The sequence below is a fragment of the Equus caballus genome, chromosome 19 (genome assembly GCF_041296265.1).
Source record: "Equus caballus isolate H_3958 breed thoroughbred chromosome 19, TB-T2T, whole genome shotgun sequence".
NCBI classification, from domain to species: Eukaryota; Metazoa; Chordata; class Mammalia; order Perissodactyla; family Equidae; genus Equus; species Equus caballus.
In genome coordinates this window covers 65676892-65704373 of record NC_091702.1, presented here as the reverse complement: position 1 = coordinate 65704373, position 27482 = coordinate 65676892, and the positions used below count along the sequence as shown (strand labels likewise).

Sequence of the window (27482 nt, the reverse complement as noted above, 5' to 3'; positions counted from 1 at the left end):
CAGACGATAAGCAAGAAAACAAATATTTTCAGATGACAACAAGTGCTATAAAGAATAAATAGGGGATGATGTCGGGGAGAAGGAGCCACTTTACAAAGGGAAGTTTCCTCTAAGGAAATAGCATTTGGGCTCAGACGTGAATCATTTAAAATTTTTAAATAAGAATACTCCAGGCCAAAGGAGCTGTAAGCACAAAGTCCTTGGGGACAGCAATAAGCTTGTGAGTTACAGGAACAGCAAGATCATTGTTGTAGAGGAAGATGAGCACAGTTGAGTCAAGTGTAAGGTGGAGGTGGAGGCTAAAATAGGGCTTTTCAGGCTAAGGGGATTTTGTGTTTTATTCCAGGTACATCAAAAAGCCATTAGAAGGTGTGGGGGTAGAGGAGTGACATTATCAGATTTATAATTTTACTGAATCCATATGGCTGCTGGGTGGAGAATGGGATGTTAGATGGGGTGGAAGTACAAGAATGGTCACAGGGAGAGCATGTAAGAGACTGTCACTATAAACAAACAAGACATGATGGTGGCTCAGACTAGTAGTAGAGACAGTGAGAGGTAAATATATTAGTGATATATTTTAAAGAAAGAGCTGACTGGTCTTACGATGGTTATATTAGATGTGGGAAATGAGGGAAAGAGGAGAATCGAGAATGACTCTGAGTACTTGGCTCATGCCTTTGGGGAGGTGGTAGTACCTTTCCTGAGACTGGCTGGATAATCCCAATCCAGGCAGGTAGAATAAGACCTAGGAACTGTTATCCACTTCACTCCATGTTTTCTTAAGATGCAAGAGGCTATTTATGCTTTCAGCTCGTGGCGTCTTCCCAATGCAGCTCTTTTTTTGCATGGATCTCAGAGCAAGCAAAAATTTGTTAGGGCCAGAGCTAAACTGTGAGCAAAGAGGAAATAATTCTCCTCAGGATCTGAGAAAATGAAAGAATAAACAAAGGCACACATTCTGATTTTTCAGTCCTCCTTTGCTCCTTGCAAGGAGCAACTTGACTGAGTTGTTAGTAGGTGGGAATGCTAAAAGTGGGGTTAGGGTGGGGACCTGAAATGTTGACCCTCTAGACCAATCCGCAAAGACTAATGGACTCCTGGAGATGGCTTCTCTGAACAGTCCTTTCTATATCCATGTTTCATGGAGTCTAGGAGAGAGAATTAAAATGCATTCACTCTGGGCACTTCTCACATTGCCTTTGTTAAAATAAGTACACTTTACACTAGTATGACCCCTTTCATATAAAGGTGGAAGAATTTGCAATCAGCAAACTGCTTTCTGTGTGATACCCTTTTGAATCTAATTAAACCCTGATGTGCCACATCTCAGTTGACCGTACTCTGGCATCCTTAGGTTGGTAATTATAGAGCCAGAAGTAACCTAGTATAGAGGAGGGTCGTAATTCTCTTAGTAGACTGGTTATCTACAACTGGTTGGTGCAGGAACATATGCAAAAGACTTCTCTGAGCATGCTAATTCTCACATTGCCTGGGAAGCACCCTGTTTATCTGAATTCCTTCAGCCTGTGAAAGGTCGTTCATCAGAGCAGTGTCTTGAATAAGCACCCAAGGAGTTGCATTGGAAAAAATTGCTTCTGAGACAAACATTCCATCAAAATGATTAGAACCAAAATGCAAATTCATTGACTCCCTGAAGATGATGCATAGATACGTTTAATAATACTGACAGTGGAATTTTTATATGCATGCTCTAAAATGTGCCACAGAAAGAAAACTTATTAAATAAGAATTTCAACCAGCACGCCTTGTCAACAATGCTAGAAAAAATAGACACCAAGACAGAAATGCAGCAGCTGGTCTTGTGTTGCAGCAGATGACCCACACCCCTTGCTCTTAGTGGTACAAGTCACAATTGCAGTCAAGCCTCAGCATTTCTTTGCATGACATTTGAACTTAGGAAAAAAAGTATTTGCTCGGTGCTGAATGTTTGACCTGAAAGCTTGCTGTTTGCTCCTTTTTTGTCTCAATCCTCATGACTACAAATGCTATTATTAGTCATAAGATTGTTCAGTCCCTTTTAAATTCCAGCCATGGTATTTGACTCTCTGGCCTAAACATAATAGAGAATTGAAAATCCTAATGATTTCTAAGGAGCCTAATGCTTCCATGGAACTTTCCAGTGTGCTTCAAATTTTCCCAGCTCCATATGGAACTAGGACCTGTGTTAATTTTAGCAATGTAGGCCCCTGAATCCTTCACTGAGCAAGGAAGTTTTTGTGTGGACAGCCCTGGAACTGAATCTCAGCATTGCTGCTGATGCGTTAGGTGACTTTGAGAAAGTCATAGAACCTCTGAGTTTTGCATGATAAATAGAAGATAATGTTTACATGAAGGGTTATTATATAAATGATATTACATGTAAAATTCCTGGCACAAAATAAGCATTCAGTAAATAGCATGTATCTTTCCTTATCATCATTATCAACAACATCACTCCATTTACGTAAAGGTAGGAACTGACTGAACACTGTTTTCCATTTCAGCTTATGCCCAGCAAAGCTTATTTTAGCCTTAAAATCTTTGATCTTATGATTTGACTTTCCATGGCCCCACAGAGACGTGACACATCCAACATACCACTTAGAACAATCCATTTAAGAGAAATTCAGGCTGTTGGTTGAGTTTGGTCTGAAAATCCATCCTAGTTCATCCATCATAAAAGATCACATGGGTGCAAAATGCAAAAGGAATCAAAGTCACAAATCTTAGAGCTCAAAGTGTCATTGAAAATAAATCAAGAGGTTCAACTCCTATTATTTACAGATGTGAAAACTGAGGCCCAACTAAGATAAGTAACCTTCACAAGGTCATATAACCTAGTGATGTGCTAGCATCAGAAGAGGACCAAATCCCAGTTAGGTTTATCATTTAAAATCTCTGCTGCTCTAGTCATGGTTCTTATACTTTCTAACTAATGGTGACCCTCCAGAGAGCTTGACTTGCCCAGTGTTACAAACCAGTAATAAATTTGGGGCTGGATCATTTGTTGTGGATGGAATTGCCCAACGCAGATGCTCTCTAAGGGCTCATCTAGCTCTAGGTATTTTATTATTGTTCTGCCTGTTATTCAAGGATTCCCTTCACTACATGGAAGCATAATGTTCATCCATCTCCAAAATGTTTCTTCTCTTATAGCCAGACCAGTGTCTTTACAGTCCCACAGACATTTATTCCATTGCCAAATCTTTCCCCATACCCACCACAACCTCCCCTCTCCTCTCTATTTATTCAAGTCCTATTCACTCTGCAAGACCCAGTTTCCCATCTCTTCTGGGATATCTTCCCTCACTCCTCTGCCCTGATGAATCTCCCTTTCTTCTGAAATCCTACAGTCCCCAAGGCTGGTCCAGACAACTGAGAAAGAACACAGTTATCTACTGGGTATAATGTCTTGTCATTGTTTCTCATGTACATCTGATCATCTCAATCAGATGGATGGCCCCTTGAAGACAAGTACCATGACTTGGGCTTATTTAGCTGCAGTCCAGCAGAACACTGTGATGGATGGGCCCCCAGTGGGTATGCAATTAATACTCAGTTCAGTGAGCAGGGAGGCAGAGAGGAGAACAAACATTTTCTTGTTTCTTTAACCATTCTTGATTAACTTCTGAGAATCCACAAAAACTAATACAAAAACTTAAAACTGGCAAGTTTGATTGAGGTTTTGAACTAATTAGAACTAATTAGGGAGGGCAGGGAAGGACAGCCAATAGGCTGCTGCTAATCCCATCCTACAATCCTTTGAAATGTAGAGAAAATCCACTTGAGCCTGGCCAGGTGACTGACAGCTGTTTCTAAATGAGGTTTCTACCGCAGCATCGATTTCTGGCAATATGTCTTATCTTTGGAAGTGAAACATTTTTTCCGGGGTAAGAAAAACTTCATTGACTCCATGTGGTAAAAGATGAATAATATGGAATTCTATGAGCCAATATTAGTAAAAAAAATCAATTGCATACTTGTACCAGAATGCCACATCTTCATTAAATAAGCATTAAGCAGCATTCCACATCTTAGGACAAGATTTCTTATTCCAGCTTCTTTTTATTTAGCATGCATTATTGTGTGCCTCATGACAATAATAATGATTATAATAATAAGAGAATGTTAAGTATTAACTAAATATAATAACAAGTTAAGAGCCCAGGTTCAAGAGTCCAACAGTCCTGGTTGGAATTCTGGGTCTGAAACTTGGTAGCTGTGGGCAAGTCAGCTCACATTTCTGTGCCTTGCTCTCCTCACCTATTAAGTAGAAATAATAATAGTCCTAACTCAGAGATTGTTGTAAGAGATTTGTATCCTCAAATTTCTGGAGGGAATGACATCAGGGCTGAGATGTGAAGGACCTGTTAACTTGTAACAAATTAGAAGTAACAGCACATGACAAATCCAGAAGGTGAGTGTGCTCCCTTCCTTTAACTGTGTGTGGATGCAGGAGCCAGGAGAGGGGAGAAAGGAAGCTGCAGAGTCAACAGGGCTCTGAGTGCACTACCAGGGACACGGACTCCATCCTAATGGCAATGGGGCCATTTGAACAGGCTTTAGGATGGTCACTGGTGGTTTCCTCCATCTAACTGGCTTCTCAGAGTTCTGACATTTGCTTTGAGTTAGATTAACTTTGGATTCCTTTGCGCATTTGCACATCTGTGGGTCCACATGGCTAGAATTATAATCATTTATGGTTTTCAGATCCAGGCCTGTCTTTGACCATCTTTATGACAATGGTCTCTAAGACAAAGCTATCTTGAATCTTATGGACCCAAAGCCTGTGGGTAGACAGTTCTTATCTAGAGTTGATCCATTTGGATCTCTTACTTTTGTCATAGAACTTCTCACTTGGCTGCCTCCCCAATACCATATTATGATTCATCCAGTCGATCTCTCTCTGCTAAGATTATAGCAAAAGAGGCAAGTTACTATTTTGTGTATGGCTGAGCCAGCCTCAGAATAAATATATCTTATATTATTTTCTAATATGAAATGACAAGTGGAGAATTTTCAGGGAAAGAGATAAGTGGCAAGATGTAGAAGGAAAAAGCTCTAGAAACCTATAGACCTTCTATTTAACATGTTCTTAATACCAATTTTACTGTACATGTATGCTGTATTACTCTGGATGGCTTCCTAGATGCCCAGCTGACCTGAATTTCCCCTTCTCAGAACTCAAGGTGATAACATTACGTAAGGATAATAATGATATATAGATCTTCAGCAGGGGATTATATTCACTGAAAAGCAGTCTTTCATAAAAATGTATCATGTAAATTGCATAAATACCTGAAAGAATCTAAATTAGAACAGTCTTCTCCAACACTCTGAGCCATGTGTGAATTGGTTTCCCACTGCGGAATGAGCTGCTTAGTGGTTAGGATATCAGGAAAATGAAAGAACAGGCCATGTGTTCAAAAGCTGGAAGCTAGAACTGGACTATGAGCTAAGAAAAGGCAATCTTTGTTTTGGGAATTAAAACTGGGGACAAATCATTTGTCAAGACCTGAGAAGGATGTTGAGGAGTTTCTGAGAACCAAAACAAATGGAGAAAGAGCCTCATAATGATTCTCTTTGGCCCACTTTTTTCCCTCGCTGCTTTGTTGGTGAATTCAGTGTGGTGGGAGGGATAAGCAGAGGAAAAGAGACAGGCGGCCAAGGACAGGAGAGAAGGAGAGGTGAACCAGAAGAAAAGGAAGGGAGGAAGAGATGAAAGGAGTGGCAGAGAGCATTCTTGAAGCCATTCAGAATTTAGGGAGTAGCACTCCAGATGGGGCAGTGCAAGATGCTACCCGCTTGCTCACCACCAACTCCAACTCCAACTCCAAGCCAGGAGGCACACCTACTGGTTGAAAAGTGCAGATGTTCCTCAGGGACATGTAGTGGGAGCTCTGTGGTGCAAGACAGGACAAAACACGAAAGACACCTTAGAAATGTCAGCTGATTGCTAAGCAGACCTGCCAGCCCACCAGTCAGTCCAGAACACTTGCTTTGTGTTCAGTTGGTACAAAAGCCACGTCTGCAGGCAGGATGGACAGGACTGAGAGAGAAGGAAAGAGGGGCGTGGGGGTGCCCACAGAAGGGCGAAAGAAGTGGCTTAAAACTCAGGTAGGTTTATTGTTTGGGGCGGAAAATAAATTGCTGATAACCTTGTAATAACAGAAGAAGAGTGGCTCTGCTTACACAGTGTCCATCCCATTCGGATACCTGAAGTGTGTTTAGATTCAGACTGCCCGAGTTTAATTAACCGTTAGGTTTGATGAAGAACATTTTTCAAGTCAAGCAGAAAATGACTTAAAAGTAAGGTGTGTCTTCAAGAGAAGAGACAAGGGATGGCCACACTGATGAACGAAAAGGCAAAATCCCTGAGAATGTTTTAGCAGACACTGGGTTTCTGTAAGTGAGGGAGGTGATGTGGCTTGCCCTGATGTTCCTTTGATGCTTAATTCAAAGTTCAGCAAAAGTTTAAAAGGAAATGAAGTGAAAATTGATCACAAGATATAATCACTGGAGAAAGAGATCCGCCCCCAAAATATTTCTGCCATGGACTTTTTTCGATGCCCTACTTTTGAGAATTCTTTCAATAATATAAATATTTTTTAAATTCCATACTACTTAAGTGTTCGAAATAAAGGATTATCTTTTAAAGGAAACTGTGTCATCATATTCTCAAAATGCTCATTTGTTTTGAGGAATGTTCTTTTTTTTCCTAGTAATTTTATTGAGATCATAATGGTTTATAACATTTTGTAATTTCAGGTATACATTATTATTTATCAATTTCTGAATACACCTCATCGTGCTCACCCCTAGTAGTCTAATTTTTATCCATCACCATACATATGTGCCCCTTTATCCATTTCACTCATCCCCCGCCCCCCAATCTCCTTCCCCTCTGGTAACCACTAATCTGTTCTCTTTATCCATGTATTTGTTATCTTCCACCTGTGAGTGAAATCATGCAGTATTGTCTTTCTCTGTCTGGCTTATTTCACTTAACATCACACCCCTCAAGGTCCATCTATGTTATTGCAAATGGGAGAATTTTGTCTTTTTTATGGCTGAGTAGTATTCCATTGTGTGTGTGTGTGTATATATATATATATACCACATCTTCTTTATCCATTCATCTATAGAAGGACATTTGGGTTTCTTCCACAGCTGGCTATTGTGAATAATCCTGCAATGAACATAGGGGTGCGTAAATCTCTTTAGATCATTGATTTCAAGTTCTTTGGGTAAATACCCAGTAGTAGGATAGCTGGATCGTATGATATTTCTATTTTAATTTTTTGAGAAATCTCCATACTGGCTCCACCATCCTTTGTGTGTCCAGGAGAGAAGCCTGAGGGGTTTGTTTAACAGCTGTGCTTAGAGGAGTGGATATTGGGGGTAGTACTCTCCTCTCTAATGAGGAAAGAAGAGGAAATGAATTTAAATTACAACCAAAGGAATTTAAGTTCAGTGGAAAGATCTTATTGGCAGTGAAGGTTTTATAAACCCTGGAAAAGATTCCTGGGGAGGTTTTCAAATTCTCTATCTGAATATATTTAAAAGAAGAGAGATGCCTATCAGCCCGTGGTGGTTGAGATAGAGACCTGCCTGGAATTCGCTTTCAGCTGAATTCTGTAGGCCCACATTAATTCCTGACAATGTTCGAGATGTCAAAGACAGTAAATGCTAGACAATGGCAAGACATGTTGCCCCTTAAAAAAAAATAAATAAAACTCGCCCAAAGTAATCATTTCCTTGGAAAATCAATTGGCATATGCTAGTTGGTTATAAGTGGAATGTACAATCATAATACATTCTGGTTTTTATTTTCTTTTTAGCCTGGTTTACAGTGGAAAGAAGGCTTGTGAAATCTCTCTGGCAGTCTATGCCCTGCTTAATACTTTTTTATTTTCCTTCTTTAGGCTGCTTTCAACTGAATCTCTTACAGGAACCTAGACCCAAGTAGCAATCCATGTGCCCTCAGAGTAAACACCTGTGAAGAAAAAAATCTCTCCCCCTACTCCAAAAGAAACTTCTTTCCCTCCTAATTGAAAGAAGCAGGATGATTCCACCATTACCATCCCTGTCCTTCCTTACCCTTACACAGACTCTAGCAAGTTCTCTGCAACTAGCAGAATTTTCTCTTATTTCCAGCGTACAACAGCACTTGCACTCCCAGTTCATACCAAAATTCTCTAATTTGTTGTACTTCTCTGTTTATACAGCTGTGCCTCTCTTTGCCCCATTGTGTTCACCACCTCTGTTGTCTGGTTTTTATTGTGAACTCCTGGAGGAAAGGAATGGAGTCTCTAATTTGCTATGTACAACATGGTGCGTGCACACACAGGTGGGCACCACGTGACTGTGCTTGACGGTGATGGTTCCTGGCATGACTAGATGCTCAAAAAAGAAAAAAAAAACAATGCCATGAATTAATCAAAGCTGGAGAGAGAGGACTTAGTTTGTAGAGTCTGTGTCATCCCATGGTCCTTCTATATGCAGCACACCAAAGCCACAATGAATGTCAGGGATCATCAGGAATTGAGCAGTGATGACAAGGGTCCAATCAACAACTGGAAAATCTAGTAAATCAGGGCTTGAAATGCACAGAAAACAAGACTGCATTTATTCACGAGCTTGCCCTCCCTGATGACCCTCTTTTCTCTTTTGTATAAACCCAGTCTTCCTGGAGTTCTCAGCTCAGAGCATCATCTGTCAGTGCCCATTGCCAAAGGAGGTTGTTGTCTTTCAGACTCTCCACGGAAGACTGTCAAGTTCACAGTATCGTGGCTTTCTTATTTCTTTATGTTTACAGCCCAGAAGGAACAAAAGTTATTTTCACCAGAGTTAATGTTTCTTCCTTCCCACCAATCCCCACACAACCCTCCTCCAACCTTCATTTACGCTAGTCTTCCTCACTCACCCAAGTAGACAGAGATGAGTCAATCCACATTTCTTAGTTGGGTTAAAAATTTGCAATGCCTGTTTGGTGTAACTTTGAAGACTCTTAGGGACAAAGGGCAAAATGATTGATGAAAACCTTTCCCTCAGGGAAAGCACAGGAAATGACATTTCATTTAATTCAACAAGTATTTTCAAACACCAATTGTGAGCCACTCACTGTGTGCCGGGGAGAGAGAGGGGAACAAAACATGGACTCTATCTTCAAAATGTGTGTGATGAGTTAAAGTTTCATTAAACAATCTTAAATATAAGAAGATTGATTTATTGTAGTATCATGGTGAGGGTTAAGTGATATAATATATATGTAAAATATACTTAGCACAGAGCCTGCCACATAAGATATCCTCAATAAGTAATAGCTATTACTATTACTACTGAGTAATGGCGTAATTTAGAGCAATGGTTTTTTGAGAGGGCTCTCTCTGGAAACCAAATTTGACTGGGATTATGGACAATATAGTTTGATTGTTGTGGGGGTGAGAGAACTTCACATTCAAGTCCAAAAGAAACCATCATCTAGAACGTTGAAATCAATTTCTCCCCACCAAAAATGGAGCTCAGCCATATCCTGATATCCCAAAAGAGTCTGGTTCTCATCCTGCTCTTCCAGTCAAGGTTCTGGACTGTTTCAGAGCCTCAATTATATCCCAAACACAAACGACACATTTTTTTCTCCTTCCTGCTTCCTCCTACCATGGTCTGGATCATAGTTATTCCATAAGGCAAGTGACTACAAAGATACACTTGAAGTTTTTCACATTTATTTCAAAGGTCCATAAAATGATTATTTCAGGGCATGGTTTTAATTAGTTTTCTGTTACTTAATCAGTATCATCAGTCTTAAACAAGAATAAATCATCTTTTAACGGGAGGTAAAACTAAGTCAAATTTTACTCACCTAAGGCATGTTTTTTAAACTTGCCCAAAACAAATTGCTTCACAGGTTATGTTAGATGAGGTATGTTTAATTAATCAACTACTCAATTAACTAATTGTATAGATGAATATATGAACGAATCATAATGCAGATGACAAGATGACTGAAGCAAGGATGTCATGATGTAGTTAACCCAAAGAAAGGAATCCACTCACTTTGTACTTTTTGATTCAATTTAAGCATTGCTCTATAATGCCAAATATTTGGATGACTGGAAAATCTGGATACTAGATTTTCCTTGATTATTTACCTTATAGAGATATAGTCTTAGTCTTTTTACTGAACTGTGTTATTTAGATGACCTCTGACCATTCCTTGAATCACCATTATATTCTCAATAGTTTATCCTGTCTGAAGATTCATCCAGTGGTTTCATTTGAAAAGGGCTATAGTTTCTCAGCAAGGATGAGGAACTTCTAGGAAACATTTGATATATTTCTGTCTATTGCAAAAGTATCAGAAGGATGCACCTGGAATGAAAATCTCATAGACTCTTTCCTGTTAAATATCTCCTCTTGAGTTGTATGATGAGACCTAACTTTAGTTCCAACCAGTGAAGCTTCTGCTCTCCAGTTCTCTGAACTGAAGTCACTATTACTCAAATTCATCCACATCTTGAAGTGTTAATTTCTCAGTTCCAATTTCCTTATGCCAAACTAATAGAATCCAAAGATTTTAAATGTACTTCAAATATTTAGATCTTTTCAGTCCTTTCTTCTACTGGATCATTTAGACTTGGCTTCCTTGAACTATATGACCATTATGTGGGTTTTATAAATAAAGGAAAATGAACGTCTCTCTAACTGTAATGCCCTTAAAAGAAAGCCAGGGACCCTAAAGTCCAGAACTTCAATGGTGGCTTAGTATAGTCTTACCAGATTTTTTCCCTCTCTTCTAATTTATCAGGTTTTATTTGTTAATTCAGAATTGATCCCATTTCAACAGAAATGGAATTCACAGTCCTAGTTTTATCTGAGACAGTACAACCTTAACTTTTTAAAAACTCAGCTAAAGGATTAAGGAGTTCCTTTGGATGGGTGGAGGGAAATGGGCCCCCCACACACACACACACAGCCCCCTCCACCTTTGCAAACAGTATTGATAAAACCAAATCAGATCTTTGACTCCACGGCATGATGAGAATGGCTTCCAGGAATCTAAAGGTGCCTCACCCAGTTGTCTTTTTCTAAGCCCTGATATTTCTAAACAACGCAAATGCAGAGTTCCTATGGAAATCTTGTGCCTAATTTAATAGCATTGTAATAAGTAACATTTGTCATGCTTCAGACAACTGCCATGAATCAGTAAAGTAGAATACAGGGTCCTGTGACACACTCGACACTCACCCCTGGGATCACGTCAGCAGGATGAGAAGGCAGGCCATTGACTTAGCTGATTCCTGCTTTGCCAATCTCCTTTGACACTGTGGGGGAGAATAGAATCTGCCTTCGCTGCCTTTACTCATTTGCTGCACAGTGGTAAGGATTAAATGAGACTGTACAGATAACACAATTAGCAAGGAGGCTGGCCCGAAGGACATGTTTAATAAATGTGTATTTCCTTTCCCTTCAAGAATCATAAAAATGTGGTCAGCCTGTTTTGTGGAGGAAATTCAAAACTGGTGGGAATAGGCTTTGTTGAAACACATAGCAAAACTTGTGGCCGAATGTCTGAATGTTATATAATTTCTGATATGGTATGGCATATCTATAAATAGCAATTCAGACTTTTCGCATGGATTCTATAGAAATAGATCTCATTACTGTAGAATCTTGGGATCATTTCTGGCCATTGAAGCCCAACCACTGAGTTCCTGCAGTCCCAGAGCAGATGACGCCAAGAGGAACAGGCTTAACTCCCATCCACCCCATGGGGCAATTAAGGCATGTCCTCATTAGAGGCTTGTATTAAACCAGCCTCAAAAAATGAAACCCTGTTTTCAACGCTTTCAGTGCTGAAAGGGGAGTCTACTAAGATTTGTTACTTATCTAGTGAATAAGTCGCATGCTCAGCAGCAATAATAATATTCGTGGGAGGTGCACAGTTCTTCATTTCAAAGCAAGGAGCCCGCTGAGTGGTGGTGTATTTTAAAGTATCTGGTTTGACGAGGGCTCTCATCACACTCCTGAAATAATTTTATGCTGTTGTGAGGCAGCTTGGGGGTGTTTCCTTTTTCAAAATTGAGGCAATGTACTTGACTCTAATCAGAACCACGAAAGCTTTAAAAAATGCCCATATAATTTACAATTTCTGGCTTTTTTTAAATGATGTCAAGCTGTTTCTTTTGCATCGCAAAGTTCTGTGTTTCAGAAGTACAAAAAGTATTTGCAAGCCACCCAGCAAATATTTGTGGAACACCTGCCATGTGCCAGGCCTGGTTCTGCTTGCAAACAATGCTCCAGTAAACAAAACAAGCAAGTTTCCTGCTCTCAAGGAAGAGGGGAGGAGAGAAGAAGGGTTGGTGTTAATGCAGAATGCAAATGAACAAAATGTATGATGAAGTCAGGAAGATATAGCTGCTACTGTGCAAGGAAAGAGAATTAGATTAGAGATACATGAAAATGAGTGGTTGACTTTAGACTGAATGGTCAAGAATAACCTCTGTGAGGAAGAGATATTCCAGTTGAGATGCAAGTGGTGAAGGGCCTAGCTATGCAGGGAAGAGCATTCCAGTGCACCAACAGCAGCGGCCTGAGAGTGGAGCCCAGCACGATGTTTTTCTCCATAAGGAGAAGTCCAGTGTGGCCAGAGAATAAAGGCAAGGAGGAGAGGGGTCAAGATCGGGATGGAGGCAAGGTAGGAATCAGATGGGGCGTAGAAGCCAGAGAGAAGCTGAGGTCTGTTCTCAATGCTCTGGGGAGCTGTTGGGTGCAAGGGGAGGGATGTTGAGCAGGAGAATGGCATGATCTGATTTACTTTTCCAGAAGTCCCCCATCTGCTGTATGGAGGGTGGAGCAGAGTAGATATATTTTTAATGCAATTGGAACCATTGAAGAGTTGTAAGCAAGAAAATGGATGTGTTTATTTTTTATTTTGTTTTTTAAGATCTCTCTGACTATGGTGTAGAGACGGGACTATGGTGGACTAGGGTATATAGAGCGAGCCAGAGAGGAAGAGCTTTTAGTGAAGTTGAAATGTGGTGTGAACTTGGATATGGTGCTCAGCTCCTGTCCTTAGATCGTAAGAAAAGAGACAACCCCTATTGAGGAACGATTATGCTTATTTTTCTACCCATCATTTCACTTACTTATCACTACACCCAATGGAATAGGTACTTCATCCCAATTTCCTTATGTGAAAACTGAAATTCAGAGAGGTCAGTCAAATTTCCAAATAAATATCCTGCAAAAGCAAACGGCGAATCCAGGAGTCAAAGCCTGGTCTATGTGACGAAAAGCCCCAGTTTTCTCTACTCTACTATGGTGTTCCCCGGTCAGAATTAAAAAGTAAAACATCTTTAAATTTTTATTCTAAATAATAAAATAATATTATGTAATATAAAGTACATATTTAACTGTATCGAGTGACATTTAGCTTGTTTCTGTATTTTTGCTCCTATAAATAGAACTGTGATAAATATTTTCTATATTATTTTACCTCATTTCTGATTACTTCCTTACCTGAATGCTTACGTACCTATTAGTGTCAAAGAATAGGATATTTTTTAAACTCTGAATATGGAATATCAATTTATTTTCCAGAAAGTTTGTGCCATTTATACTCCCACTTAATCCAAACCAATGTGATTCTTTTTTTCTTTGACAATTTGATAGCCAAAATTTTAATTCTACTGTTTAATTCATGTTTCCTTTACTTACTAATGAGGTTGGACTTTTTTTTTTTTACGTGTTTTTTAGGCTTTTTATTTTTCTTTTGTAAATTTTATGTTTATTTAATTGCCCATTTTCCTATATGGTGTTAGTATTTTTTTTCTTGGTGATTCGTAAGAGCTCTTTATATAGGAAGAACATTACTACTGTCTTTGTCAGTTTTTGCAAATAACTTCCCAGAGTGTCCTTTGCATTCAATTTTTTAATTTTTGTTGTAAAAATATCATCCATTCAAGAGGGTATGCTCCAGTTATCTGTTATCAGTTATCTGTGGCTGCATAACAGGCCACATCAAAAATTAGTAGCTGAAAGCAACATTTTATTTTACCTCACAATGTTATGGGTCTTGGCTGGGGGCTTTTTCTGCTCTCATGGCTCACTCGCCTGGCAGACTGGCTCACCTGAGGGGCCCCAAATGGCTTCACTCACAGTTAGTGCCCTGGCAGGGACAGAAGGAAGGCTGAGCTCTGGAGCATTGCCAGCTGGAGCCCCCATGTGTGCCTGATCCCACATGTGGCCCCAGGGTAGCCAGACTTCTTACTTGGAGGATCAGGACTGCAAAAGACAGTATTCCCGCAACAAGGCAGCAGCCTCGTGGCCTTTCCTGACCCAGCCTCAGAAGTTCCAGGGTCCTTCACTGGTCAAAGCTGTCCTAAGCCCTCCCAGACTCCATGGGAGGGAGCACAGAGGAGGACCAAAGAATCTGTGGCTATGTTTTCAAATCTCCATAGGGTATAAAATTTTTTAAAGAATAAAGCAAACTCCCTTCACCTTTTAATTTTGTTCATATTTTTTTATATGCAATGGTTTTTGAGTGTTTATATAAATTTATCTCCTTTTTTTCTTGTGATTTCTTCCGTTGCTTTGTAATTCATTTTTAAAATTATTTTCAGAATGTCTATCCACAAAGTCAAGGACATTATCTTTGGAGAAATGACTTTATGGTCTTTAGATACATTAAGTCTATGTATTATGGTTGCATTCATTTAATTTAATTCTTAATCCTTTTCATACTGAAATTTCCATCAGTGACGCATTTGGAAATTCATCTAAAAGTGCAGATGGAGCCATACGTTTAATTATGTAGTTGCTGCGTAGAGGAAAAAATAGAAGTCCAACTAAATAGTTCTTGCTTAGTACCTTCCCACGTTTCTGGCTCCTTTTTCCAAAATGAACTGAAATACAATGAGCTACATTTGGCCTATGTAACTCATAGTTCCCTTCAGGTCTTGCAATGGTGCTTGAGTATTGACTAATTTGATTGAGTTCATAAATGGTGATTGTAGCACTCTTTCTTACAGTGTTGTGAATGTCAAAATGAAGACGAGTGTCATTACATAATAGCAACAAAAAAGTCTGTGATTAGTAATTATTTTAAAAGACGTTATTCTGGCTCATAGAGAGGAAAGAACCCTCTTTAAACATACATTGCAAACGTTTCAATAAATGCTAAGTGATGATACTCATCTCATGTTCTAAAATGGCAATTAAGATCTTTTCAGTTATTTTCTCTGCTTCTAATATTGCTTTTCAAAAACTGGTTTTGTCGGCCAGCCCCTGGCCTAGCGGTTAAGTTCGGCGTGTTCCACGTTGACAGCCCAGGTTCAGCTCCGTGTGGACCTACACCTCCCATAGGCAGCCGTGTTGTGGTAGTGATCCATGTATGAAACAGAGAAAGATGGGCACAGATGTTAGCTCAGGGACAGTCTTCCTCAGCAAAAAGTGGAGGATTGGCAACAGATGTTAGCTCAGGGTGAATCTTCTTCAGCATGAATAAAAAAAACTAGTCTTGTCATCTAACTGGGTATGGTCCATGAAAGCTGTGCTAAGAGAAGTACATGGAATAAGATGTGTGACACACACTCAGTAGTGATCTTCAGTGTTTCTATTTATCCTGTGTATCTTTCTCCTGTTTTATTTTTACCATATCCAGAAACAAGTGAATTTTGAGAGAAGACACTGGAAAAAAATCTTATTATCTAATGTAGTTCGTCACCATGTGGACAAGAGCCATCTATTTTTTTTCAACGTTTTATCGCCAACACTAAGCATTGTGCCTTGCACATGGAGTGCTCAGTGAAGGCTTATTAGCGAATGATTTGGGCAGAAGCTCGGAAGTATTTATCAGCCTGTTCCTACTCTCCAGTCTGAATCTGGAGAGATTCCTTGCCATGGAGGCAGCTGTGTTCATGGCAATCTCCTTCCCATCTGTCCCTATTACCTGCCCATCATTCCACACGAGCAACGTACTGGAAAGTCAAGCCCTTGAGTCCATTTACCGTCATTGAACTTTATTACTAGAGATAATTCGAGATCCCACAGCTTTCCGGAGACAAACGTTCTCAGATCACCTATGGCTAACCCAAACTTTATTTATGTCTGAATATCCGCAAGTTGAGCCAAAGTTCAGAACGCTGCTGTCTGCACCCTCCAGGCCGAAGCTCGCTCGCTGTGAGGGCTCCGTGGGGAAGGCCGCGCGTCAGGGCCTGGGCCTGACGTCTTGGGGACTCTCATGTTTTATAGACGTGCGGCAGCTAGACATTCAAGCACTTCTTCATTTCATGTTGAATACTGAATACAGCTAAAGTAGAACTATACTTTCCAAAACAGGAGCCACTAGCCACAAGTGGATATTTAAGTTCAAATTAAGTAAAATTAGACAAAACTAAAAATTCAGTTCCTCAATCATACTAGCCACATTTCAGGTGCTCAGTAGCCATATGTGGCTTGTGGCTATCGTAGTGAGCAGTCAGAGAAGATTTCCACTATTACAAAAAGTTTTAATGAAAAGAATTGTTCTGGAATATATCATTATATCACATTGCAGAAATTCTAAATTGGATACCCAATTTTGCACTTATTTCCTAATCAATCAATCCTGGCTTTCAAATCTTTTTATTTATCTAAATGTCTGAAGTTGTTGCTATTCAAATCCTTTTTGAACAACAAATGTAGATGATAAATAAATCTGTGAAATATAGCAAAACAAAATAGGGAGTATCTGTTTTCCAAAACACAGAGTTAAATTTCTGAAATCCTGTTTAAGTGGAGAGAAGTCCCATATGATTTGTCAAAAGTCTAAATTACAGATGATTTACAACATGTACTCAACTAATTAAATTACACGGAGAGCTCAAGCAAAACCTAAACGTGTTGCCAAGTTATAGCTCTATCAGACCTGATTTGAGAAATAACTAAGAATAATTTCTAACTCAAATACTGTGTATATAATTTGGATGCAAATATGTTGCTGGAAGAGCTCACTTTTCTTAAATAAACCGAACTTTTGCCCCTGAGCTATTACTTCGCATGAATTTGCTTCCTCCGTAGCAGATGCCCAAATCCTTTCTAAATTATCTCAAATCTGTATTAATGAGAATTAAACTAATGAGAACTCAACACGTCATATAACTGTGAAAAGTAATAAAGATATACAATAAATTGTTTATTTGGACAAAAACTATAGTATATGTCTCAAATAAGTGCAGACTGGCGTACACAGAAACAAAAAATATTCTCCTAATCAGCATACAAGGATCTCTATCTCCTTGAATGTTACATTTTGATAAATAATAGCATTTTTTATTGGCGTGTATTTACATATTCCTATTATGTAATTTCTCCTAGGATCCCACAACAATGCACTTTGATAATAATTCAGCTTCTTGTGATCTTTCCAATTGAGTCAAAGTGTCCTCTTTTTTCCCCCTCAGAAGCTGTTGTGGACGCAGAGCAGCGTCTGGTGAAGAGACGGAAAGCAGCGCCGAGGTGCCACAGACAGGCACAAGGACCCCGGTCCTCGATTCCGCCGGCCGCGCACGTCTCAATGTAAGTGTGAGGAGGATGGACGGGCGCGCTGGCGGTGCTGCGGTGGTCCGGGGTGCGCGCCGGCTGTCGCTGGGGGTGCGCAGGGCGCTGGGAGACACCGGGATCCGGCCCTACTGCGCATCCTATCTCCCATCCCCATCTCCGCTGCGGCAAGAACCTTGAGACCATCGCTACTCATGCCAGGTTTTAAAATCTCCTAGAGTTAAATACATGTGCGGAGTGTGATTCTAGCTGATTTTTAAGTCCGGGCATGTTGAATAGAGTCTTAAAATAATCATTTCCATAGGACCTGACTAGGTATCCAAGTGTCCACCAGATGCTAGCAGCTCGATTTTGCAGAGGGAAATTGCTAACTTAAGCTTCTTTTCATGATTCAGCAGAAGGTTTTAAGTAATAAAAGATCTGGAGATTTGTAAAATAAATAATTCCAGTGCAAATGGGAAAATTAAAATAATCTTATCATCTCCCAGTCATGTCTATATGTGCTTTTCTACCATTATCAAATTTCTCTTAACTGGGTCAATTTTTTTTTTCTGGCTGTTATTTTATAGTTTTAAGTTATGAGTTGTAATGAAGAAATGATTCCTTTCAGATGACTGAAGTGACGTGTCCTAAATTTTCCTAGATAATCTGGGCAGTCTGCAACAGCATGTTCTAACACATGTGGTCTTGTTCACATACGATGTTGAATATACCCACAGGGAAAAAGAATAACAGTATGCCAGAATCTCCTTTGTTCCTTAATTGACCTCTGAGTAGAAGCAATTAAAATATAAAGTACATCATTAACTTTTGAACCTTGACGGAAAACAAAAATACCATCCATTTCTGACAAGTAGACATTATCTCATAGTATCCACAGCCATCCTATGATTATTACCGTTGCCTGGTCTTAAGTGTGACTTTTGGACACACAGCTCAATATTTCCTAATATTTAACAGTTCAATGGCTTTTTTATAGTCTATTTAATTTTATTTAGTAATTTAAAGAATGAATGGTTAAGATTCCTCAGATTTTTGTCTTCTTGCTGGAGGTGCACTTGGACGAAAATAACAGCACAGCATCGAGCCCCGTAGTTAATGCCCCTTGAGCACACCCTGGCTAGAGTGAATCCTTCCAGAGTTTCTGGAGAAATGCGGATACATTAATGATTTTCCTAAGGTATCCCATTTTTACTACAGGTATCACTAATTCTTTTGGCTGGAGTCCATCAAGGCCAGATGTTAATCAAATGAAATATTTATAATGAAAACCACTGAGTAAAAAATATATGCTCATTTAAGCAACAGATTTTAGGATCGAGCTGATCATGTATTTTGGAGAAGTTGACGAAGGAGGCATGACTGAGGTTACATTCATAACGTCAGGGGAAGGCTCTGGACTCGATCCAAAAAAACCTTATCATTGTAGCAACCAACAACAGGCTCAGCTTCTGGATTTCTTGTAACAAAATCTTGCTGCCAAGGACATTGGTGGACTCACGCAGTAAAAAATTACAGTAATAATGTTAAACTAAATCATAAAAATGCAGAAGGTGGTTATTATAGGGTAGAGGAGAGGAATTGCTTATAAAGTTATGGTGGAAATATCAAAAATACATTTTATTGGACTTTTAAAAAATTAAGCTTTGTTTTTAAACTAGGGTGCAAAAGCAATAAAATGTAAAGGTTACCCAATAAATTTTTTCATTCAGTGGTCAACAGAAATGATTCAGCAAATGAAAACAAAAATTACATTTATTCAATATGGTCATCAATTCAGGCAGGCCCAAAAGCTTATGTGTGATCGTTTTCTTATAAAAATAACCAGCTGAAAGTCATTTTTAAGGAAGAATTTTGACTGAAATAAGAATAAAGAACTTTTTGAATGTATGTCTTTTTCTCAGTGAAAACGAACTTGGCTTATGCTTAATTTCACATAGTATAAAACTCTAAATACTTTATGTGGTTTTTAAGTTCTATGAAGAAATTCATTTGAAACAAATGTAGGAAATGACAAAAAATATTTAAATATGGAAACCATGATAGGCTTACAATTTGGGAAATGGAAATAGATCAAGACAACTAAATCTCTGGGCACCCTACACAAGTTAAAGAAGGAGGCATGAAGTTAAAGAAGGTAACTTTAAAAATTATTTTTGAATAATCTGGAATTTTCTTTCTGATCGTCTTTTTACTTTCTGAAAACATAGATTCTTGAATCACATTATCATAGACATTTTGGTAAACAGATTGCATATTTTCCTCAAGTTAAATAGCATATGTCTCTACGTGACAATTATGATAGAAACAAACTCCTTTTGCTCATGAAAGTATGTGCCTCACACACAGGAAGCTCCGAATATCATGGTTTGAATTGAATTATTCTCACTTTCTGTTCAGAGATGAATGTGTCTCTTGGATTCACACTAGAGAGGTGGTGTCTCTTGCATGGAAATTAATGAGCTACATCTGCAACCAAAAATAATCCATGGAAAACCTGCTAAATTGGTCCATATCTGTTTTACTAATCAAACCCACTGCGGAAGGGCTTTCTTGTGGTCGTACCACATTTTGGAGATAAATAGAGTGGGGAACCACAGTTCAATTTGGAAGTTGTTTGAAACTTTGAAGAACATGGGGTTTTATATTATATGACAGCAATAAAGTCCAATCCTTGATGGTTCTAATTCTGATATATAAGTATATAAATATCCTGTATGTATAATTTTACTGCAGAACGCTGTAACGGTGCCAAAAGACCCTAACTATTCAATATGGAATTTCCTTCTTACTGCCACTCTTTTCCTTCCTCAGTTTTTTTTTTTTTTTAATAAAAAGAGTTTTTTTTAAAGCCAGCTTGGTATGAACAGCCTTTAGTTGAAGCAGATGGCTGGAAGTCAGAAGCCCCGGATTCTAGCCTTGATTCTCCTACCAATTTGGAATGTGGCCTTGGGCGAGTCATGAGAGTAAATCTACAGTAAAAGGGGTAATAATGCCTTACATGTGCCTGGTGCCTTATGATCTAACAGAGCACTTTCACACACAATATCTTATTTAATCTCCCCACAGCCTCCTAAAAGCAATGTGGCGGATATTAACATCCTCCTTTATAGAGAGTGGGAGTCTGAGACCCAGAGAAATGAACAGTGACATCAGCATCAGATGTCAGAGCCAGGAAAAGACATGTATGCTGAACCTTCCGAGCTGGTCTGTCTTCTCTCCTCTTCACCACGTGGTGTAGAGGTGCCTCTAAAGGGGGAATGACTAGGGCTGTGCTGTCCAATATGGTAGCCACCAGCCACGTGGGTGACGGAGCGTTTGAAACGTGGCTGGTCCCAACTGAGATGTAGTGAGAGTGTAAAGTACACACCAGATTTCTAAGACTTTGACCAAAAAGAAGAATGTCAAATATCTCATTAATACTTTTTATAAGGATTCCACATTAAAATGAGAATATTCTGGGTATCATGAGTTAAGTAAAATATACTATTAAAGTCAATTCACCTGTGTCTTTTAACATTTTTAATGTGGCTTTTTTAATGTTTCTTTTAACTTTTTTAACACAAAGCCATGTATGTGGCTCACATGGTTTCTATCGGACAGCCCTGCCTGGAGTAGAAGATTCCATTGTTCAGAGCCCACAGTACAGATTTCACAGCACTGGGCTTGTTTATGCACCTGTCTCGATGTGGCTGAGACAAATTCCCAAAGGCTCTGTCAAACATAGAGCCATTTAGATTAGCAGCAATGCTCCAGTCATTTCACACATCTCCCACATGCAGGAGAAAGTCAGACTTTGTTAGTTGATACCTCAAATTACTCATTCATTAAAAGGGCTCATTTTATACTTGCTGAGTGCTTGAAAGGCTTGGAGTAAAGTACCATGGAAAGAACTATAAATTATATTTATGACTGGAGCCTGCCTTATTTTAAAATATGTTCCCATTAAAACTTATGAGTGAACGAGACATTGGACTATTAGATGATATAGGCAATGTAAAATAATAATTATATACCAATTTATTATAAAATATAGTATAATTTATTCCCTCGACAAACTCTTTAAGATATTTTATATATAATCTCTAAAGAAGTAGCTTAAATAGTGAAAAGAAAAATAGCCCAAGTCACTGAAAGCTAACATCTATTTAGCATGTACTCTTGGGGCTCAAGCACTATGCTAAGAGCTAAACCAAGATTATCTCATCTGGGGATTTGAAAATTAGCAAGAGGAAGCAGAACGAAGGTCTTATTCATTACCAACTCAAACTTCAATGCTGTTTGAAATCAGCCTCTCATAACAGTATTAGAATATTGGGACATGATTCTGTCTTATTCATTGTATCTCCACTGGTGTTTATCTAGCAAACACAAAGGACAGGAATAGCGCCAGACGCTGAGGGAGTATCAGGCAGTAAGACAAGAGGCCTGCCCTCAGAGAGGAGCCCGTTGGAGGCTTACAAACATATTTTTGAAAGACTCATGCTTATAAACAAGATTGTATGAAGGAAGAGTTACTCTTCACTTTTTAAAGGGTTTCTTCATGTTACAATAGAAATCGCTATAGCCCTGTTCCCCAGTACATTAAAATTTACCTGTTGTTTATAAAGCAAAGGTCTCATGTAAAAAAAAAAAAAAAAAAAAAGCTATGTAATATGAACTTCAGACGCTTACTTTCCTCTATATATTATACCCACTTGGAGGAAAGTGGGCTGAAATTACCTTAAATCTTTTCTGGAAAAAGGAGGAATGAAAGCAAACAAAAAGGGGACCTACATCAAAACAGCGCTGAAAATCACAAAGCAGTGAAAACCAAAGGGTTTTATAATTTTTAATACAATAGTAATAATATGTTACCTAAATAATATGACCTAAATCAAACCAGTACTGAAAATCACAAAACAGGGAAAACCAAAATGTTTTATACAATACTAATAATGTGTGACTTTTAAGGCAGAGATTAAAAATTGTGTATATAAGCTAATTATATATTAATTTCTTAAAAGAAGATTTTAAAATATAATGACTTGTTGCCAATTTCTTAATGTTCATGCTTACCTAGAATAAAATACAAAGAAAAATATTAATAATAGCCAGCTCTGGGAGGCAGAATTTTAGATATTTCTATGTCCTTATTTACACTTTTCTGTAATAATTCTAGAGTAAACATATATTGCTTTTATAATAAGTAAATAGAAAAATTATTATAATCAACTCCAAAACCGATTGCAAACGAAAAAGGCAAAAACTGTCTGGGGGGAGTAAAATGCAAATTTTGTTCTCAATCACAAAATTTAAAAATAATGATACATCTTATAGATTCTTCTTTCCAGGCGTTCTTGTCTTCCTTTGATTCAAGATAAAGCAACCTGTGGACTATTCAACTTCTCTAGACAGGGAAGATAAGAATTAGATTGGGTTTCCTAGATTTTCTTGAGAAACAGTTTATCCTTCGCTGTGACCGTGAGTGTGAAGATCGAGGTTGTCCTATGAGCTCTTAGAGCTCAGAGCTGTCGCTGCGGCAGCGGGAGGAGCAGAGCACCGTGTGCAGTGAGCTCTTCCGCATGAAAACAAACCGGCCCTCAGTCACTGCTAATGGCGTCTGCTCAAAACTGGCCTGCTCTTAGCCCTGAGATGCAAAACATCATGTGGGAACATAGCATATAATCACATCTTTGAGCTGGATGGGGTCTTAGTGATCCTTAAGAGTGAATGTAGAGCTGTTTGCGGCATCACATTTAAAAACTCATGAAGAAATATTTGGCCTGGTAACTTCTTTTATGAAAAGAACACTAAAATTTTACTACAAAGAAAACTCAGTAATGAGCTCCTTGTGTCATTTAGTCATTAAATCGTAAATCCACAGACTATTAGAGCTGAAAGTGGCTTTCTAGATTATCTCATCCAATACCAAAATTTTGCAGATGAGAAAATGCTGCAGAAAAATTATTTTCTCAGGAGAAGTGAAATCATTGAAAAATATCCCAAAGAATCCAGGAATTGCTGCAAGTGTACCTGGGAAGGGCTGGGTATTTCAAATCCTACCGGAACTTTATGATTTGAATTTTCAGTTTTGTTGTGAGTACTCCAGGGCAAGGAAGGAAATATGCTAATAGTGACAAATATTCATATAATATATGAAAAGCACATTCACAGTGAATGCCTATAAAGTAAAAGCCAAAAATATCACAAAGCCAATGATTTCAGACTAGGTCACTCATTCACTATGCAGCTTCCTTTCTTCAGTGAGTCAAATAATTGAAAGGAGTTTTCTTTGCCACTTTTCAGACACAAATTGCTTATTGTCATGAGAAATTGGCTACTTCCACAACTTCTGGTAGACCAGAGAATAATGGGACATTCGTTCCTTGAGTTAAAGAAGAAAATATGTTAAAATCTTCCTGATTTTATGCATTTATGAAGAATATACTTATATTAAAATTATATGTATTAAAAACATATTCCTCATCCCCCCCAAAAATACATCCTTACTGCACATTACAGAGATTGTCCTGGAACCAGTAACTATTAAGAATCTTTCTCAAAGTTCAATGTCTGTGTAAGAAGTGGAAATAATAACACTTAATTTTAAGCAAAATAGCACAGCGCATGCATTTCTATTGCCATCTATAAAACAGGAATAAAAGTAGACTTTCTCAAAGTTGTTTAAGGTTTAAGTCAACTAATAATAGATGTAAAGTGCTCAGTGAAGTGCTCGGCGCATGATTGACACTCAGTAAGTGCAGACGTTATCATTGGTAGTAATACTGTTAAATTATTTGTAATATAACTCCACATACACCCTTCCGCTCACACTAGCTCTTGCCGTTCCCCCACTGTCGTGCCCCATGTCCTTGCACATACCCATCCCGCTTCCAACCGTCTCTTCCTACCTCCTCTCCTGTGAACCCCCACCGTCCCCCAGAGTTCAGCTCTGAAGCTTCCTCGCATCGTTGTCGTCCCCCATCCCCGCGCCTGACCTCATTTCACTCGTTCGTTTCCAGGTACGCTGCACACACGCCTCTCCCCGCAATTGAGAGCGTGACTCTTTTTACTTGATTCCCCCTCACTTCCGACACACGCACACGCACAGCGGACTGAAAATGCATCACATTTTCAGGATATATGTATCGCTGTAGACATGTCTGTGGAAGTGAATAAACCAACCCCTGTGTAAGTAAATAAGTGGGTTTTTCTTGGTGAGTAGGTATCAGGCTAGAATGTGCACCTAGTGGCCTGAGTTTTGAAGGGGAGAAGGGCATGGTGGGAAAAGCTGGGAACGCAGTTGGCAGCCCTGGGACCCGGCTCTCCCACAGCCTAACCCTGTGTCCTTGGTGAGTCATTTAACGTCTCTGGGCTCAGTTTCCTGCTCAGTCAAATGAGCCGGTTGGCAAAATATTCTCTGAGGACCTGCCTGGCGCCAACATTTATGTGATGCTAAATGGTTCATCTCAGCGGTCCCCAGGCTCTAGCAGACCTTGGAATCGTCAAGAGGGCTTGCAAAACGCTTATGCCTCGGCAGCAGGTCTGAGACGGGGCCCAAGAATTGCATTTGTAACAAGTTCCCAGGTGATGCTGAGGCTGCTGGTGGGGCAACCACACTTTGAGAACCGCTGATTAATCTTAACACAGGATCCTGACACTGTCCTCTTGTCACCTGACTGAGAGCACTCCTAATATGCAAATTCTCAATAGGATGGAGGGAGGTAAATCCAGGCTTCTGTGAGGCCGCCCTCAGGAGGACTGGGCACCTATGGGTGAGTTCCAAGAGCGGCCACAGAAGGCAAACTTTGCTGGCCCTAACAGTTTTGTTAAAGGCCCACCTTGTGAAAAGCCTGCGTTCACAACACTGCCAGGCGCTGAAAACTTCCAGGGTTTGACGCATCTGTTAAAACCTGCTGCAGCTGAAGCCACAATGGATCACAATTGCCATCTAGTGACCACTCCTAGTTACTGCAGGTAGAAACTACAGAATAACAAAACTGTGTTCAAGATGAGAACTTCTGAGAACAAGCTCAAATTACTCCAGTCTCATCTACATTTGTATCCAGGTACTGTGAAAATAAACATGGATATATCACTTACTGTGTGCTAGGCACTGTTCTAATACCTCATATATGTCCAGTCACTCACAGCTACCCCATTAGAGAGAGACAATTGCTATCCCCATTTTACAGACGGGAACTATAACTGCGGATGTACCAGAAATTAAGACACTTGCCTGAGGTTGCGCAGTCAGTCAAGTGGTGGAGCTGGGACTCAATCTAGCCAGCTCCCGCAGAGAGATTACTCCAGCCAGCCTCTGCCATATCAGCAGTTTAAAATAGTTACCGAAACAACTGGTACCTGCCGCCGGTAATCAGTTCCAAGATAGGAGTCTGAAAAATTTTATAAAGTACATACTGCAGCCGTGAATTTTTTCTGGTTCTTCCAAATGAAATCAGCTCATGTGCAATCATCAAGGAAATGTTTCTACCTACACAGAGCCACCATTATGCAACAAAAAGAGCACCAACTTAGAATCAACGTCCAACTTGCTCTGCACCCTTGGATAAGTCATTAACCTCTCTGGGCTCCACTTTCTTAATCTATAAAATAGAAAAAATGAAAATGTAGCGTACATGGTTTGGATTTCTTTAAAGCCAGACAGAATTTTTGAGTAACTCCTCAAGTTATGCGGTGCATGTGATCCCAAACAGCAAACGGAGCTGATGGCCAGCGACCATCTCTGTTCTTCTCAAATTGTCCTGCATGTCGGAAGGGAGCCAGGACAGCAGAGCTGCTCTCCGGGTCTGTTGTCCGGAAGTGCTGGCCGTAAATAACAACACTTCTGGAGCTGGCTGAGGAGTGAAGCGCCGTGGGTTTCACTTCTCTTCGTGGGTGCTGCGTGTTGCCCGGGCACCCCGCCTTTTCCTGCCTCCCGAGAGTCCTCACCAGGGGACTCCTGCCGATCGGCCCCTCTCTGCTGCGGGACTGAGGTCCAGCTTCCCTCACGCCAGACTTCTTTGCTCAAGGGTTTCCTTAGATTTAAAAACCTGGTCTCTGCTCATCCTTTCAGCTCTTTATCTAAGACTTCGCAGTTACCAAACCATTTCTTATCTCAGTAAAGCAAATGCTACAGGGTGGTTGTCACACCAAAGGACAGTGGTTTCTTTGTCCTTGTGTGTGTACAACATGCTGGGATCTGCAGGTAGGCAGATTCACGATCATGAAGGAACACAGATACGTCAGCAGAGCTAGAGGGCTAGAGGGTAGCCATTCACATAGAGCCGTGTAAAACATCACTGTCTCACTTTAACAGATTTCTGTATGTCGTTCCAAGTCTTTGCATATGTTTAATCATCACCGCAAATCCAGAATTAGACCAGATGTGTTACTATCAATCTCACTGGAGAAATTAAGGAAAGTGAAGCACAGAAATTTTAAACATCTTGAAACAATTGAGTGAGTAGTTGAGGGTCCACATCTCCTAGTTATTGGGCCTGTGCTTGCCCCACAATTGTAGTTTATTTTAACAATAAGATCCTGACATAAGACGACGCCCTCTGATGCTTGTGTTAGAAAGGAGTTCCTTGTACAACTGTGGCAGAAGTAACAGATCACTGCGACCCCGAGGACGGTGAGAAGGCTCTTTAATTCACTCGCCAAGCATGTGTTAAGAATGCCTCTGTGCCTGGCGCTGTTTTAGGTTTGGGGGACTTAGCAGTGAGTGAGGCCAGAAACGAAATTCCACCTGCAGAGCTTCTGTTCCATCTAGTTGGAGAGAAGACGATAAACGAGAAAACAAATAATTAAGGAATACAGTGTCTGGTAATGAAGAAAAACTGAGTAAGGCAAAGGGATGGAAAATGACAGTGAGTTGAAGGCACTGCTTTAAGTAAGATGATCAGGACAGGCCTCTCGGAGGAGGTGACATTTGGAGGTCTGAAGCAGGT

At 39.6% G+C, this 27482-nt stretch overlaps 1 protein-coding gene across 2 annotated transcripts in view; it reads left to right on the top strand.

Moving 5' to 3' along the window:
- COL8A1 (collagen type VIII alpha 1 chain) overlaps positions 1–27482 on the top strand; it is a 137898-nt gene that overhangs the window by 69498 nt on the left and 40918 nt on the right. For both annotated transcript variants that reach the window (XM_005602076.4, XM_023623927.2), the window contains exon 2: positions 17451–17565. The gene's annotated coding sequence lies outside the window, so the exon portion shown is untranslated. The remainder of the gene's footprint in view (positions 1–17450; positions 17566–27482) is intronic.